Raw genomic sequence first — 17,435 nt, 5'->3', positions numbered from 1 at the left:
CTCTCGCCTGGACTACGGTAATGTCCTTTACCTGGGTGGAAGTCAGGAGGCATTGAAAAAGCTCCAGGTTGTCCAGAATTCCGCAGCCCGCCTCTTATGCCAAGTCCCAAGGAAAATCTCCATCCCTCCCTTCCTTCGGGACCTGTACTAGCTCCGCATTGACAACCGCATTAAATTTAAGACCCTATGCTATGTCTTTAAAATCAAACAAGGGACTGCTCCTGTCTACCTTCAGGAACGTATTCATCCATATGTCCCTGTTCGGCCTTTACGTTCGTCCACTCAAGGTGACTATGTAAACACGAATCTTCCTACCTTAAGTTTCTCAGAGATCTTACGACCTGGCTGTTCTCTCAGTGATTGGCTCTCTGTTTACTAAGTCTGCAGTAATGGATATCTCTGCGCCGGGAAACCCTGTCAAGGGTAGCTGCACACATTATAAATTAAATTAATAATAATAGTAATAATGGGCAGGGTGCAGTGTATGTGAAAGATAGGACATGTGCTGACTGTCCCATAAGGTTAACATGTAAGCTATCTTGTAACATCTTACAAGTGTAATTTGCCATGAAATAGAGTTTAGGCTCTCTGAACTCAGAATTTAATCACACACCTTTTAGTGAAGGTTGTTTTTAGGTTGTGTGTTTAAAAATGCCCCTTTTAGAAAGTTGGCATTTTCTTACTTTACCATTTCATCTGGTTTTGGAATGACAGGAGCTGGGGATGTGCACTCACTCTAGACAGTCACAAAGGGAGTTGAGATGTGTCCTGCCTTAACCCCTTCAGCGCGGCGCGAATTTTCGCGCTGTGCTGAGGGTTCTAAGGTTCTAACGGGCTCATGACGGAACGGTTCCGTCATCAGCACAGCTCACCCGTAGCTGATGACGGAACCGTTCTGTCATCAGCATGGAAGGGGTTAACTGTGTGACCTATCGCTAGGCTAAATAGAACTGGTCCATATTTAGAGTGGTGGGAGGAGTTTCACTGGCACCTGAATAGGCTGTTTCTCATTTGCAGAAAGTTGGCTCCACCTTCTGTGATCGTACCGGACCAAGGAGTCAGAACTGATTGGACTAAGCTCAGAGACTAGGTAACAAAAAGATCCATGAGAAAATGGGGTATAAGTATAACACCTAAAACCCCAAGACTTTAGATTACGTTGGAACACAAGAGCACCCTGCCGAGAAGAAAAGCTATGTGAGAAGTGCTGCCTTTTCTGTGTGTGGGGTGGTTTGGCCTGCAATTGTTGTTTCAGCATGTGGCAGAGGAAAAGGACTGACTCGTTTTGCCCTACTGTGGTATCCTGCTTGTGAATAATCCCCAAGGGCTTGTGTGTGCTTGTCGCCTGTTGGAAGTCTCAGGGAGATTAAAGACTTTAAGAAAGATCCTTGCTGCATCTAAAAAGAACCTGCCTGGAAGGAAAGCTGGAAAAGCTGTGAGGAGCAGTGCCCCGGATGTGTGTGGGGTAGGACAGTCTTCAGTTGGTGCTCTTGTCTGGAGCAGGAGAAGGACTTGACTGTTCTTCACCTTTTTACAGGGAGCAGCATGTGGGTGGAGCTTTGACAGGAAAGTGCAGATGGAGCACTTTACCCCTACAGAGAGAAGCTGCCTGGATCAGCGCATGGTGAGTGCTTCATTCTCCCTCTTGTTAGTGCCAAAAAGTGCATGGAGATTTAGTCTACCTTTTGTTTGTGTCAAAAAGTGTGTGGTGAGTGCTTGTATCAGATCGAGCCGTCTGCTCGGATCTGCATGTCTCTGGAACTGACTGATGTTGCCTGCAATACAGCCCCATTTCCAGGGAAACCATGACAATGACTGCTGTGCATGGTATACCGCTCTGAGGCTCCCTTCTCTGCTGGTGGCAGCAACATCGCACCCCAAGGGCCCCCACTTGCTGTGGTGCTGGTATCGGAAATAGGGGGTTTCACCTGCACCAGGATGCCCAAGCTCCTGCCTCCCCACTCCTGGGCCAGGTACCATAAGAGGCAGAGCAGGGTCTAAAAATAATGTGTAGGGCAATGGGTGGTGTGGGCTACTTACGTTAAGCAGCCTGCCCTCACTTGCTGGCAGTCTTGAGAGTGAGTTTGCCCCCGGGGGGAAACAACTCATGCCTGTTCTCAGATGAAGTGGAGGCTTGTTTTACAGCTGTACCATACGGGCTTGGGCAGCTGCCATGATTCATTGACTGCAGGTGGAGAACTGGGTGAGGTCTCCCCACATGCGCTCTGTACTTTGTGTTCTCCACTTTACCCACTGGTAAGTGCCTGGGAGAAAAACCTAGGTGTTTTGGTGGCACCTGCTCACTGTGGTTGTCTCAGGATGGGTGAAAACCCTTGATGGAGGTCCTGATTCTGCTGATTCTACCAGGTACCTTATTATCTGTAATAGGCATGCAAATGTACTGTGCCCTTGAATTTTATGATGACATGTGGTGATTCAGGTCCTACAGTGAGTTATGGTGATACCTGGTGATCCGTGTGTCCCTTCCTGATGGCTCCATGTTATATCTTAATGTAAGTTGAATTTTCACAAACTGCATGTTAGGTACAATGATGGTGTAAGGTGGTGTTTTCATGATGTTTTCATGACGTGTGCATCCTATGAGTATTTACTTTATTGCACTACCAATGATGTTATGACCATTCCCTAGTGGTAAAGTGATTTATGGTACATGTGATTGTGGTCTACGTGTTTTATGTACAATATATGAGACATTTTTATATAACCTGGTGTGGAGTCTCTTTTGTGGTGTATTTTGTGTGTCACTGGTGTGTGTGTTTGCAAAGCAAATGATTTGCACATTGCCTCTTGGATAAGCCTGACTGCCCTGCCAAGCTACCAAGGGGATGAGCAGGGATTATCTTGGGTGTGTAACTCCCCTACCCTGAATAGAGTGGTTGGTTCTGCCTGGCATAGGTGCATACCCTAGCAAATCAGAAACCCAATTCCTAAAGTTGGTTGTCAGCTGTGAGAATAGGACTTGCGTTTGTGCAGTACCCCATTGACTCATTGTTGCACTATAGACTCTGCAAATAGACTAGTAGGCAATCACATACTGTTTTCTGTTTTTCTATTTTTGTGGCACCCCTTGAGAGCCAGCAATGTCTCACCTGGGTGACCCAGCAGTTGTTGTGGCAGAAAAGGCATTTGAAATTGGGAAGTTGTATTTCTATACAGTGGATGACTTAAAGCATAGTCCTTGGTTTTCACATGAAACGAAATGATAGATGCAGTGGTGGCATTTTGGATAGCCAAACAAACTGGGAGGGTTGAGGATGATGATGTTAAGTATGGGCGAAATTTGTGAATTCGCGGTCCGCAAATTTGTGCGAAATGGCAAAAAAGTTCACGAGTTTTCCAGCGAACTCGCTGATTTTTGTGCCATTTGCACAAATATATGAACATGTGTGCCTGTAACTTTGCCAGTGTGCCAAATTGCGCCGAGGTCCCTTGTGTGAGCTGGCCATTATAGTGGGGACGGGCGGGAAGACGTTTCATACCGCTAATGTGTGGTGGACGGGGCCAAACGGGCGGGGCTTCTATGCGAGTTCACATGCATCTTGTTTATAAAGGGTCAGAGACTGAGCAGAGCAGCAGATGAGGAGAAAGCAGCCTCCTGGTCACAGAAGCTACACAGGGATGGCGCTCGGGAAACTCATGGATGCAAAAATATGTTTGTCACAGGACCCCAGAATCCTTCAGATGTCCAAGATAGCTCTGCTGCACGTGTTGGTACAAAGCCATTGAGATCCTGCTCAGTGGCTTCAGGCGCATGCAGCTGCTGCTGCTGGACAATGTCCCATCTCATACTAAACTGCCCCGTACAGGCATATGCTGGCGCTGGGCAGTAGGGTGCAGTGGCATGCGGGTACTCCACGCCTGGTACATGAGCATACCAGTGCCAGGGGGGACACGTGTTTATTGGTGCTGTGTAGCAAGTTATGACTTTACATTTTGACTGCACCAGATGGTGGTACCACCTACATGGATCAGGAGCATCCAGGCACCAGACTTCATGGTGCAAGAGCATAATGGTGTCGTGCAGTATGGGTATATATGTACTGGGGGCAGGGGGGCACTTAGCACAATGTGTGCTCACTCAGGCAATTGAGCACAAATGATTTTCACACTGAGAAGGCTCCAGGTCAGTTCAGCAGCACGGGGGCTCACACCCACTGGGCCCAGGGGCAGTTCAGTAGCACGTGGGCTCACAACCCCTGGGCAGCTCAGCAGCACAGGGGCTCACACCCACAGGGCTCCCAGGCAGTTTAGCAGTGCCACCCTCTGGTTCATCACTGCCACCCTCTGGTTCATCACTGCCACCCTCTTATTCACCGCTGCCACCCTCTGGTTCATCACTGCCACCCTCTGGTTCACCACTGCCACCCTCTGGTTCACAGTGTCACCCTCTGGTTCATCACTGTCACCCTCTGGTTCATCACTGCCACCCTCTGGATCATCACAGCACCCTCTGGTTCACCACTGCCACCCTCTGGTTCATCACTGTCACCCTCTGGCTCATCACAGCAGCCTCTGGTTCACCACTGCCACCCTCTGGTTGAGCACTGCCATCCTCTGGTTCATCACAGCACCCTCTGGTTCACAACTGCACCTTCTGGTTCATCACAGCACCATCTGGTTCGCCACTGTAGATTATGAGGAGAAAGCACACCTGCCCAGCCTCAACCAGGGGCTGGTTAATGTGTTACTGAATTTGAGCTTCAAGTCCGGCACCTGCTTCCTTATCTGTAAGTGCTTCCTGTTGTGGTTTAATTTTTGTGACAGCCTGGAGCATTGTGCCATACTTGTAACTATTCTCTGACTCTGCTTCGAGGGTCAGAGCAGGGTCAGAGAATAGTTGCAAGTAGGCAACAACTCTGTAGGCGCCGCTCAGGAAGCACTTACAGGGTTACAGCAGGTGCCCAAGTTGAAGTTAATTTCTTTGTAACCATTTTGTAAATGGTTACAAAGAAATTAGCTTCAACTTGGGCACCTGCTGTAACCCTGTAAGTGCTTCATGTACTTCAGTTTTTGAAAATCCATACCGCACGCGATTTCGCAGATTTTTCCGCAATTTCGCGAGATTTGCAGACCGCGAAATTGCAGAAAATCCACAAATTCCGCGAACGGAACGGATTTTACCCCCATGCTTAATGATGATGTGAAACTGGGAGAGGAAAACCAGTCAGGGGATTTTGAAGCTCAGGGCTGCCTTTGGGGAAGAGCCCTCCAGGCCTGGCAGGAATGTATCCTGAGGAGCTGGTGGACAGACAGAGGGGCAGGGATCAGGAGTTGGAGCTACAAAACGCAAATTAGAAATAGAGAAAAAAGAAGTGATTCTGGCGCATGAGTTGAGAATGAAAGAGCCTAATCAGGAGCTTGAGAGGGTTGAGGACATGAGTATTTTAGTCGAGCAAATAGAAATGTGTGTTGCTCAGGAATTGAGCTTGGCTGGGCAGGAGGTGGAGTAGGAAGTCATGAGGGTGGAGTCTAGCCCAGATGGTGGCAGCAAAAATGTGATATCTAGTACTGAGGGAGAAGTACAGACACTCAGTATTGAGGGGTATGACATACACCCGGGTGTTCAGGTTTATGAGGTGGCTTCCGTGTTGCACAGAGTCCCTGAAGTGGATTGGGAAACTGGTACAGGGGATCATATCCCTAGTAGTGGGAGGAACACTTTAATGACTCAAGACGAGAGGTGCAGGGAGAGGAGTTCTCCCATGGTAGAAGTCCTGGTATGTGAGTATGGAAGAATAGTGTGAGTTGAGGGACAGAAACAGTCAGATACTGTCTCACCAGTCTCAGGAGAGTGGTGTGGGGTACTTTTACAAGACATTGGATGGTGACATAAAGGGTAGTTTGGTAAACACATGTGAGAGGCTGTGTGACTCAATTGTTGGAGAGCATATGTTTATTCCCTTTTTTCCAAAGCTATTCCAACACCCGTTGGATTGTGAATTCTCTTACCCCAGGGAGCTTGCACTGGCGGCAGACCTTTTTGTGGATTACAAAGGGTCTGAGGAGGCTTTTGAGTGTGATCCTGAAGGAGGTGACTCAGGTTTTCCCCAATTCAGAAAAAAGGGGGGGAGGTAGAGGTAAACATTAGCTAGGTTCGCCCTCCACAGCACTTACTTTACAGAAAAAGATCTGAAACATTCAGATCCAGAGAACCTAGCTAGCTATTAAGACATTACACTATTGGGTCTGTCTTAAGAAAACAAAAATATATTAAAGCAGGGAAAGAAAACTTTTTCTTTATAGTCCCCTCACTCACCGGAGTTTCCTCACGGTGACATGCTTCATCATAGGGGCTTCCCAACCCGCTGCGGGTTGAGGCGTGCTACAACTATCGCGATTGCGTAGGAGCACTTTTTGTGAAAACTATGTGTGGTGTGATGTGACAAAAGGGGAAAGTGAAGTGGAGTGATAAAGGTTAAAAATATCCTACTAGTGGTCTAAACCAACTTTATTCAGGCTCCTAGCGGATACATTAAAAATGGGGTGGTTTACTGGGTAAGCTGGTTCTATTATGAAACACAGTGCCCCAGTAAAAAAGTCAACTAGTTTCGAGCTGTACCCCCCAGCTCTTCTTCAGGACTACACAGGGTCCCGCCCTGTGAGTACCACTCCAATAAACGAAAATCAAATGGAACAGTATGCCTACATTAATTATTAGATATACATACTAATTTTCTGCAAAACGTTGACATATTTTATCAGAGGCTTAACTGTGCCTCAAGGTCAATCGCGGGAAGGTAATGTCCCCGTAAACATTTGTTACGGGGTTCTTTGATAGCGGGAATACCTAATCGGCTCCCCTTGAGACCGCCGTTTTGCAGAAAATTAGTATGTATATCTAACAATTAATGTAGGCATACTGTTCCATTTGATTTTCGTTTATTGGAGTGGTACTCACAGGGCGGGACCCTGTGTAATCCTGAAGAAGAGCTGGGGGGTACAGCTCGAAACTAGTTGACTTTTTTACTGGGGCACTGTGTTTCATAATAGAACCAGCTTACCCAGTAAACCACCCCATTTTTAATGTATCCGCTAGGAGCCTGAATAAAGTTGGTTTAGCCCACTAGTAGAATATTATTAACCTTTATCACTCCACTTCACTTTCCCCTTTTGTCACATCACACCACACATAGTTTTCACTAAAAGTGCTCCTACGCAATCGCGATAGTTGTAGCACGCCTCAACCCGCAGCGGGTTGGGAAGCCCCTATGATGAAGCATGTCACCGTGAGGAAACTCCGGTGAGTGAGGGGACTATAAAGAAAAAGTTTTCTTTCCCTGCTTTAATATATTTTTGTTTTCTTAAGACAGACCCAATAGTGTAATGTCTTAATAGCTAGCTAGGTTCTCTGGATCTGAATGTTTCAGATCAGGTTTTCCCCAGCCAGGTGAAGTAGGGAAGGCTTATAAAGAACCAGATAGGTCCCAGTGCAGTGGGATGGGTGAGGAGCTGTCACAAGCATCCTTTCAGTTCTGGTTTCTGGCAGCCCCACTCCAGATGGGAGGGTGCATGGATCCATAAAAGGGGTGAGAGGAGAGACAGTCCCATGTGAAAGGACCTGTGAGCAGGGGTTATCTTGGGTGTGTAATACCCTTACCATGAATAAAGTGGTGGGTTCTGCCCAGCTTAGGTGCATATGCTATCCAACCAGAAATCCAATTTCTAACACTGAACCACCTATCATAGTGGTGTTGTTGGTGGTTTCTTTTGGGATTGAAGATTTTAGGGATTCCCTGTGCCCACATTGGCAACTGCCCAACTAGAAATTAGTTAAATGTGCATAGTAGATTACCTGGCACCTACCCAACTAGAAAACAGTGACAACACTAGAAGGCTCACAGCACAAGCAGAGGGGGATATGGTATTTATCTGGGAGGAATCAAAAGGCTTGGCTCTCCTTTACAAATAGAAAAAGGTCTGGTCAAATTACTAATTCACAAAAAAAGGTATGCTGCTACTATTGATTTGTATGATACACTTAGGGAGTGGAGAGTAGGCCCTGCCATACCTTGTGGTACTCGAGCACTATTTGGTGCAATTTGTTTTTCAATTGTGTATTTTGGGCTACACAGTGGAGGTGCTGTAGAGAGTAAGGCTACTGTACAGACATTATTAACTTTTTTAAACCCTGAAGATTCATCCCTGGGCACTATCCAGGCCTTGACATTTTGGATTTGTGTTTTAGAGGAAAATTATCACTCTTCCCTGATCTGCTATCTCTGCTGGAAATCCACCCTTATAAGTTTGAATGTTGTTTTTGTAAAATCAAGTAAATTGACTGCAGTTCTTTGCAAATGTTTGCTTCGAAGAGGAACCACAATGTTTGTTCCTTATATCATTGTTTTTTATTTTGCCTGTTGCTGATGACCTTACGTTTAAGTTAGGGTGGTTGCGGAAGGGCCATGTGAAATTAAGAGATAAAGGGCATTTTTGAATGGCAAAGACCTGGCAAGCAATGTTTCATCATTTCTCACCACCGCGAAACACAATTAGGACGGGGTGCAAAAGGGCCATACCGGGGTGCAAAAGGGCCATACCCTAACCCCCACTTGCAAATCGAAACGAGATGTATTGAATGTTTATGAGTGCATTTGTGGTCAAAAACTATTGATCTTTTACTGATCTTTACACAAATTCACAAATTAGAGGCTGCCATTGTGGGACACCTTTCTCTTTGGGAATTGTGTTGAATGCCCTTTCGGGGTAGCAGACAGTGTTGCTCCTGCTGTTGTCATGTTTGCCTGCCGTGCCTTCTTATCTTTTAAGAAGAAGTATCTCTCACTTTAAAGGGCACGAGTTGCCTTAAAAAATGTTTACCTTCTTGAAATGTGAAGATTCGCTATCCCATGATGGTTCCATACCTACGTTTGTGGGCATTGACCGTCTGGCTCTTTGCTTTCTTCCATGCTTCCACTCAACCACAAAGGTTGCAGATGGTGAAATCAGTGATGGTGAAATTAAGGTTAGACATGAAGCAGTTAAATCTTCATATGTTTCTCGTTAGCACTCTTTAAATTAAAATTCATGCGCCATATGTTGTTTCTCCTTTGTAAAGAATAGCGAAGGCTGCTTCTTCTATTTCTTTTTGAAACGACATTTTGTTATGGTAAAATCATCTCTTAGCTTCCTGTTGATTCAAATGTCACCATAAAATTGAGAAAGTGAAATTCTATCTCCTGTTTGTATACCTTTGCAAGAAATAGGTTATTACATCTCCTGCAAAATATCACGCAGGTTGTCACAGTTTGCTCAAATTTCATGCCCCATTTTTTATGGACTTATCAGTTGCTTGACATCGTTCTGTTACAAATGCTACACATTCAAAGTTTTGAAGACGGCTGGGTAAATACATAGGCTATATCCTTATCTACTCACACGTTATACTATCTTTCAGTATAAAATACCACCCCGTGAGATTTCCCAGCAAGGGCGAAATACATAGTTCATAGTTTCATATGTCGAAACAGCATTTTTATAGACATATGGAAGCCAGGCTTTATTTCCTTTTTACTCTTATTCTGTAGTTTCCAAGTACAATTTCACAATATCGAATGTTCAGGATTCATATCTAACAATAAAAGTATTTTTTCAAGACGAAAATAGACACACACATGTATTGCCTGAGAAACTGTGAAAATGAACGTTAGAATTATATACCAAGATCACATACTAATAGTTATTAGCACAGAAAAGAAACAGGAGCGGGTCACCTCTGTTGGGTTTTAGAAATATACGAGCTTGGAGCAGCAGCTTTCTCGTTTTCGTTTTATTAGATAGTTAGGTATATATTGTATGGATTAAAATAATTTATAATAGAACACATCAATAAAAAATAATAAGGTAGCCTTCTTTACAAAGGCTAAAAAGTATTAAGCACAGGCTTTAGTTATTTAAAAATGTTAATTTTTGAAGTAATATATGAGCAGTGGCGGCTCGCACAGGTAACGCTGTGAGGCGGTAAGGCGGGTGCGGGGCTGGGTGGGGGTAGTGGTGTGTGACATACAATAGGAAAGTCGGGAGTAAGTTATTAAATAAATAAAAGCACTAACTTTGCGCTCACAGCATCGCTGACTCAGTGATGCTGTGAGTACAGTGTAAGTGCTTTTATTTATTTAGTAACTTACTCTCGACTTTCCCGTCGTAAGTCACACTTTACTACCCCCGACCCAGCTCCCGCCCGTCCCACCCCACCGCTCCACATCATTACCTGTGCAAGCCGCCACTGAGTCATGTACAGTAATGAACCAATAGCAAGTTAGTGCTGAAACTCCACCTTAACTGCAAACAGCTATTTCACATGAAAAATACATCATCCTATGTGTGCTTTAATAATGGTGCAACAGCAGTATGCTGTTGCATCACAAACTGACCTAAAATGTAATTCCCTGAAGACTGAGGGCATAATTTGTGGGGATTTGGCAAAGGGCAGCGCCACAAGTCTTCTTGGTGCGCTGCCCTATGCCAATGTGAAAGGGCAGGAATACATTGTATTTATGAAAAACACTGTATTTCTGTCATTTCCCCCTGTATTGGCACACAATTTGCGGCCTAGCACCAATGCAGGAACTCTGGTACTACGGTGCAAGGTTGTCTGAGTTGCATTTAGGGTTGTTTTTGTGCAGGTACGTGCACCTTCCTGCACAAAAACAATCCAGGGAGGCATTTGACTCTTTCTATGTGTGCTGTAGAATACAGCACACATGGAAAGAGGAAATAAATAGCAGAAATAAACATATTTCTCCTCATTACATATGCTCTGGGGAGGCGAAAGATTTTGGCACTGCCCCATGTTTTCGTAATTAAGTAAATCCGGGCAGCATCAAAATCCATGGCTGTTGCATGGAAAACCCCACTGCATCACCCTGTGCAGAGTAAGGCAGTGCAGCAACGTCTGCTGCTTTGCCTTGCTCCATGTCTTGGAGGCCATGCAAAGTAACGTAAAGTGGATTTGTGTGGCCTCATAGATATGGTTAAGAAGTTTGACCTGCCGGAGCATCCGAAAAAGTGATGCTCTGGCTGCACAAGCCTCTGATAAATAAGCCCCTGAGAGTAATAATCTTTGACTTAAATCAAGCAACGGTGATTTGAAGGAAGCATGACAAAGGTGACCCCTGCAATTCGTGATCTCTGAACATCAACAGAAACTGCTGTCATAGCAGTTCTTGTCAATGAACTCGAGATCGGGTCCGGAGGTTTCACCATCGTGCTGGCAGCGGCAGGGCAGGAGGCGGCGCCCTAGGGGCCGCTAGCTTCGGAAATTGCCCAAAACCAACAGGACGCTCTGGCCACGGCTACGAAGGCTCTCGTTGGCGAAGGCCCAGAAGACAAGTGAAGATTTTGAACCATACCCATCATGTTGATCCCTCATGGTGCATCCTGGCTGGTTCTGGGGGGCGGTGGGAAGAAGGTTGTCTTCTTTCACTTACCACACGATGGACCCCAGCTGGTTGTAACTCCAGTTGTCTCAAGACGACGGACCTTTTCCGGCGATTGTTCTTGTTCATCCGAGTTTTGGGTTAGGGAGGGTTGGGTTCCATTTCTGGGCGAGATATTTGGGGCTTTTATTTTGGAGTTTTTCCTTCGTCCACCTCCGTCCCCCTCCGTCCCCCTCCCTGATGCTAGGCCCCATTGCTCATGTACCATGACCTTCCTCTTTTAGCAAAAGACCAGCGAGGGGCCCTCCTGGGACCTGGGTTAGCTAGCTCTACTCTCACATACCACATGCCTCAGAAACCACTTAGATTCCTTACTATCAATGTTCGTGGTCCTAACAACCCGATTAAACGGAGGGCAGTCTTACACTATCTAGAGCAGTCATCCACTGATATTTGTCTCCTACAAGAGATCCACCTCGTCCCAAGGATCATCACAGGATGAAGTCCCACGCATTCCCCACGCAGCTATTTTCCTCGAGCACCGCTAAGATGGTGAGGGTGGGTATTTTGGTCTCCCGCTCCTTTCAGGGTAAGGTCCGTCAAAGGGAAGCCGAGATTAAAGGCCGTTTGCTCACATATCGGTTCACGGTGGCGGGGACCTCCCTCATAGTGGACTCAGTCTATGCTCCCAACGAGGGGCAAGGAAGATTTTTTCAGACAGCACTTACAGAGGCGATAGCCAATTCCGCGCGGCGACTGCTATTAGGGGAGATTTCAACATGGTCTTCGACATTGTCACGGATCGCTCTTGTCAACGTACAACACAAGTCGGGGCTCTATCCCGTGCTCACCTGGATCATCTCAGGGCCCTTGGACTCACGGACATGTGGTGACACTTCCACCCACACAGCCGGGCTTACACTTACTACTCTGCGGCGCATAAAACATATGCTAGGTTGGACTACTTTCTTAGCTCTGCCCCATTACAAGCTATTGCGATAGAGGCTGAGATCCTCACTGCATCCCTCTCTGACCAGTCCCCCGTCATGGCCACCTTCCAAATTCAATCAACCTCTGGTGGAAAATTCCACTAGTTTACCAAGCGCACTCCTATATATTTAAAGTATAACCAATGTGAACAATTGATAACCTATTATATTTCAATGTTATCACTCGAAGAGAAAATTCAAAGAAAGAAATTATTTTTCAAAACGTAGCTTTATATAATCTTTTGCTTGTAAATCTTGTTCATTTCAACATATTCATTTTGAAATCAATACACAATCTGAAAATTAACAAGTAAATGTCATCACATTATAAATTTGTTGTAATAACTCTGATATTGAAAAACTTTTTGATGAAAGTGAAGACATAGTTGAGAAATAGGCCCAATGCATTTCGGGGGGTTCCCTTCTTCAGGGGCACTGTAAGAATGAGACAACGTATCAATAATCCATGTTAACATTTCATTTGTTTACAAAGAACTTCAACTAACATCTCATTGAATACTTTTTGAATAATTTGCGAAGGCAGTTCATGCAAAACACTGAAGCTAGATATATGTGTTCTGGCATTTAATTTGAACAGTTGTTTACATGAATGATATAAACATCGGACAATTGATCCAGGTCAAAAAATAGAAAGAGAAAAGAGGTAAAAACTAAACTGGAGGAAACTTCTCTACCGCTATCAATGTGTCTTGCGTTACAGTGTTAATTTACTAAATTCAGGGCGCAACAAGGGATAAACTCGATGTAAATGGTGAGTGTGCCACCATACTGCGTATATTGTAGGGGCTAAAATAGTAACAAAGGTACTCACATCTCAACTCCTCAATGTCATTTATCAGAATTCAAGTGCTCCAACATGTAAAGTTGATAAATCTCAATCTCTCAGCTGAGAACGAAAACGACAAGATATATATGTATCACAACCTAGACATCAATTTGTTCAGAAACCTAATGGGGAATCTATCCCTCTAAATGTTCACTTACTTGATACTAAGTAGCTGTGACTGAAAGAAATAAGTCTAAGTGGAAAGACAATAATCACTTGTGCGTGAGCACCGCAGCCATCTGTGCTCGAGCACGTACCGGCACCTGCGGGGAATGCTTCTTGATATTTCACTATCTAAGATGCAAAAAAGCAAGCGTATATTAGAAAATTCCTGTCTTGCCAGCAAAATTGATATTCTCAAAAGATTCATGACTCAATAAAGGACTGGAAAATTACTACACCACACGTATCAACAACATCGTTCTTGAATACTGTTTGAACTGAACCAATACTATAACACATCTTAATTGCATGCATTAACACTAGCCACTTCCCAAAATAAACTGAGCCACCTTCTTATGCTACTAAGAAAATCTGATCTCCCCTTATCTCGATGACCAATGGAACTGCTCTTCCCTTTTTGCACAATAAATCTGTCAAACTTAAACACTGGCATTGTATCGAGTGCTGTAACCCCCTTTATATATATAAGCTCACCAAAGTTGCGTTATCCTCTCCATTAAGAATCTGGGCTTCTTAGTTACTATCTGCAAAGAAAGCAAGTCTACTAGTAAAATTCTAGGATTACTCGCGCTCTATGCCGATGCTAGCTCAACCAGACATAGACTCACCTCTAACTGTTCAAAATGACGCCGTTGTGCCTCCAAACTCTAATACAAACTAAACTTCAGACAGCATGTTACGGTGTTATATACCCACATTTGTTTGGTCGACAGTGAAACAGGACTGCTAAAGTTGTATACTCGTGACCTCCCACCTTGGAGCCATGAACAGAGTAATAGGACTAGAAAACATCATCCATCCCACCTAAGAGCCATGGACAGAGTAATAGGACTGGAAAACATCATCCGTCTTGGAATGGTAAAACGTCGGCAAACTTGTGCCCATAGTAGTTAAATATACATTGCAACCAAACTATGTGCTATAATACGTTGGATCGCGGAGACAGTATGAGGAACAGAAATTTCTCATATCAAAGTGGTGAGCGTTTAATTCTCATTACGTTAACCCTAAACTGCAGCTCAGATCGTTTTTTGATAGCTCCATAAGCTGAGAAGCAAGATCCGACAAGAATTAATTTCTCCCGATTAAATTATGGTGAGAAATGAACATAGAAAGAGAAAATAAGAAAAAATTCGCTAATTACTAGAATTGTAATTGCAAAGAAAAGCTTAGTAACTATTGTTTGACCTGTGTAAGAGTCCGTTACAAAAAACTAAGTAAACAACATGCTAGGTATTGTACACACAGAACGAACGGCATTGCAAATATCATGTAACTCATTGGCATAATTCACATATATTGCAGTTATAAAAAACACTGTAGTTCAATCCTGTCATTAAGACCACTCGGCACCATGGTCTGTAAGTGTTTTGTCCACCAAGCTTCCCTTTGAGCGAGTTGTATTGGATGGTTTTTGTCTGGTTTCACTGTGACTATTTCTAAGATTGTAAACCTGAGCTGTGCATTGGTGTGTTGGTGTTCTAACCAATGTGTGGCAAAGAAAGATTTAGTAGATTTCGTTCTGAATGTGCTTTTGTGCTCAGAAATGCGTACCTTAATTTTTCTTGAAGTTTTGCCTACATAAAGAAGACCACATGGGCATCTGATAGTATAAATGACGTTCATACTGTTACAGTCTCCATTATATCTTAATGAAATGCTTTTCCCAGATTGTGGGTGGTGAATGACATTCCCTGTTATGACATTGTTACAATGAACACAATTGTAACACTTTCGCATTCCGTTAAATAATGGTTGATCTGCAGAAACTGTGGTGGTCAAAATTTCTTTTAAATTCATGCTCCTTGTGTACGCAAATAAGGGCTCTTCATCATACAACCCCTTGAAATCCGGCTCTTGTTTCAGCAATTCCCATCTTGATTTAATGATATGTTGAATTGCTTGGGATTTGGATGAATATTTAGACACGAACACATGTCTATTACTTTTCTGTTTCAACTTAGTGGTGAGCAACTCCTCACGATGTTTAGCTTCAGTCTTATTCAAAGCAGTCTTCAAAACTTCCACAGGGTAGCCTCTTTGTTTGAATTTCTCTGTTTGTAGTTCTAGAGCTTCTTGTAGATCTGCAGGATTAGACATGATTCGCTTCACTCTTAGTAATTGTGAGTACGGAAGGTTGTTTTTCAATGACGGTGGGTGGAAACTTGAGTATAACAATAAATTGTTTCTGTCAGTGGGTTTTGTATACACTGATGTTTCCAATTTGTTGGCTCTGTGAGTTATCAAAACATCCAAGTAGTGAATCTGTTGTTGACTGATCTCATAGGTAAATTTGATTCTTTGATGCTTGTGGTTAAGTTCATTAATCAGCTCTTCTAATGAGTCTTGGGAACTCTTCCATACAAGAAATATATCATCTATGAATCTGATATAAAAAGCCAGATTCTTAGCCCAGATCTCCTGCTTAAAGATATGTGTATCCTCGAACTGCGCCATAAAGGTATTGGCGTAAGCCGGTGCGCCAGAAAAACCCATTGAGGTTCCACTCACTTGGAGGAAGAATTTGTCTTGCCATGTCAGGTAACTATGCTGGAGGCAGAATATCAGTAGTTCCAAAATAAAAATTTTGCTAACTTCCAAGTCAGGTAGTTGTAACAGCGCCCATTCACTTGCTTCTACACCATCTTTCAAAGGGATAGATGTGTATAGTGAAGTCACATCTATTGTGCACATCAGCCAGTCCTGATTGTAATTTTTTTGTACATCCCGAAACAGATTCAGAAAATGGGTAGTGCCCTTCACATAACTGCGCCAAGTTTGCACAAATTTTTGTAGAAAATGATCAATAAGTTGTCCCAGACACTATTGGTCGAAAAGGTGGATTATTAAGGCATTTGTGCACTTTCGGTAGCATGTAAAGCTTTGGTCTTCTTGGATATTGTACTGTCAGAAACTTCCGTAATGTAGGTGTTATCCATTCCATTTCCTCAGCTTTATCCAAAATCTGACTAAGTAATGACATGAAGGTGACAGTTGGGTCTTCTTCCAGTGGTAGGTAAGTCTTTTGGTCTTCTAAATACTCATTGACCTTCTTCACGTAAAAACTCGTATCCATTACAAGTGCACCACCTTTATCTGCCATTTGCAGCGTGATTTGATCATCTGCACTCAATCTTCGAAGGATGTCCAGTTCATCTTTTCTTAAGTTAGGCCGCATTTTTGGGTGCAAATTCAATTTGTTGAGATCATGGCGAATCAGGGATTCAAAAGTGTCCAGAATTTTATGTGTCACCGGGGACATAAACGTACTTTTAGGTCTGAACTGTCTCATTTCCAAATCCTCACTTTCTTCTTCAGGTAATTGGACTTCTCCTGTTGGTACTACATTAGTGAAAAAATGTTTAAGTCTTAAGTTGCGAAGAAACCGAAAGACTGATACTTCAAGTTCTAGTTTGTTTGTGTTGTAGATTGGTACAAAAGATGTCCCTTTATTGAGTACCACTTCTTGGGCACTAGTTAGTTGCCTAGAAGAGATGTTGATCACAAGGGTTTCCCCTTGCTTCGCAGGTTCCTCACTTCCGCTTCGCGTTCCTTGGCTTCTTTTTCCTTCTCCTTTGTTTCCTTTTCCTTGTCTTTGGCTCCTCCTTGTTTTTTTTGGAGGTCTGGGGGTCTCCCTCCTCCCTGTACCTTTTCTAAAAAAGGAGTAGTCACGGTTGTGGTTGCACTAGCTTCATTTCCTGTTCCCGATGTTGTAGGGCCTTGCCTCTCTGCTAGTGGTTGTCTTGATGGATCCATGTCATTGTCCGAAACTATAGATTCTTGTGATGATGAGGCAGGTTTTTGATAAGGACGCCTTTTGGCGTACACCTCTGCCCAGGTGTAAACCTCATTTAATTTATAGTCTATAGTATCTCTTCTGAATTTTCGCAATTTCCTATCTTGGATCTCCTTGCCATAAACATCAAGTTTTGAGTTCAGATCCTCCAGCGTGAGTCTCCAAAAATCTGCCTCACAACGATTAGACATATCCGATTTAATGATGTTGATCTCTTCTTCTAG

This window comes from Lissotriton vulgaris, chromosome 10 (assembly GCF_964263255.1).
Source record: "Lissotriton vulgaris chromosome 10, aLisVul1.2, whole genome shotgun sequence".
Taxonomy (NCBI): Eukaryota; Metazoa; Chordata; class Amphibia; order Caudata; family Salamandridae; genus Lissotriton; species Lissotriton vulgaris.
The sequence above is the reverse complement of the archived record's forward strand: the minus strand, read 5'-3'. Positions refer to the sequence as shown.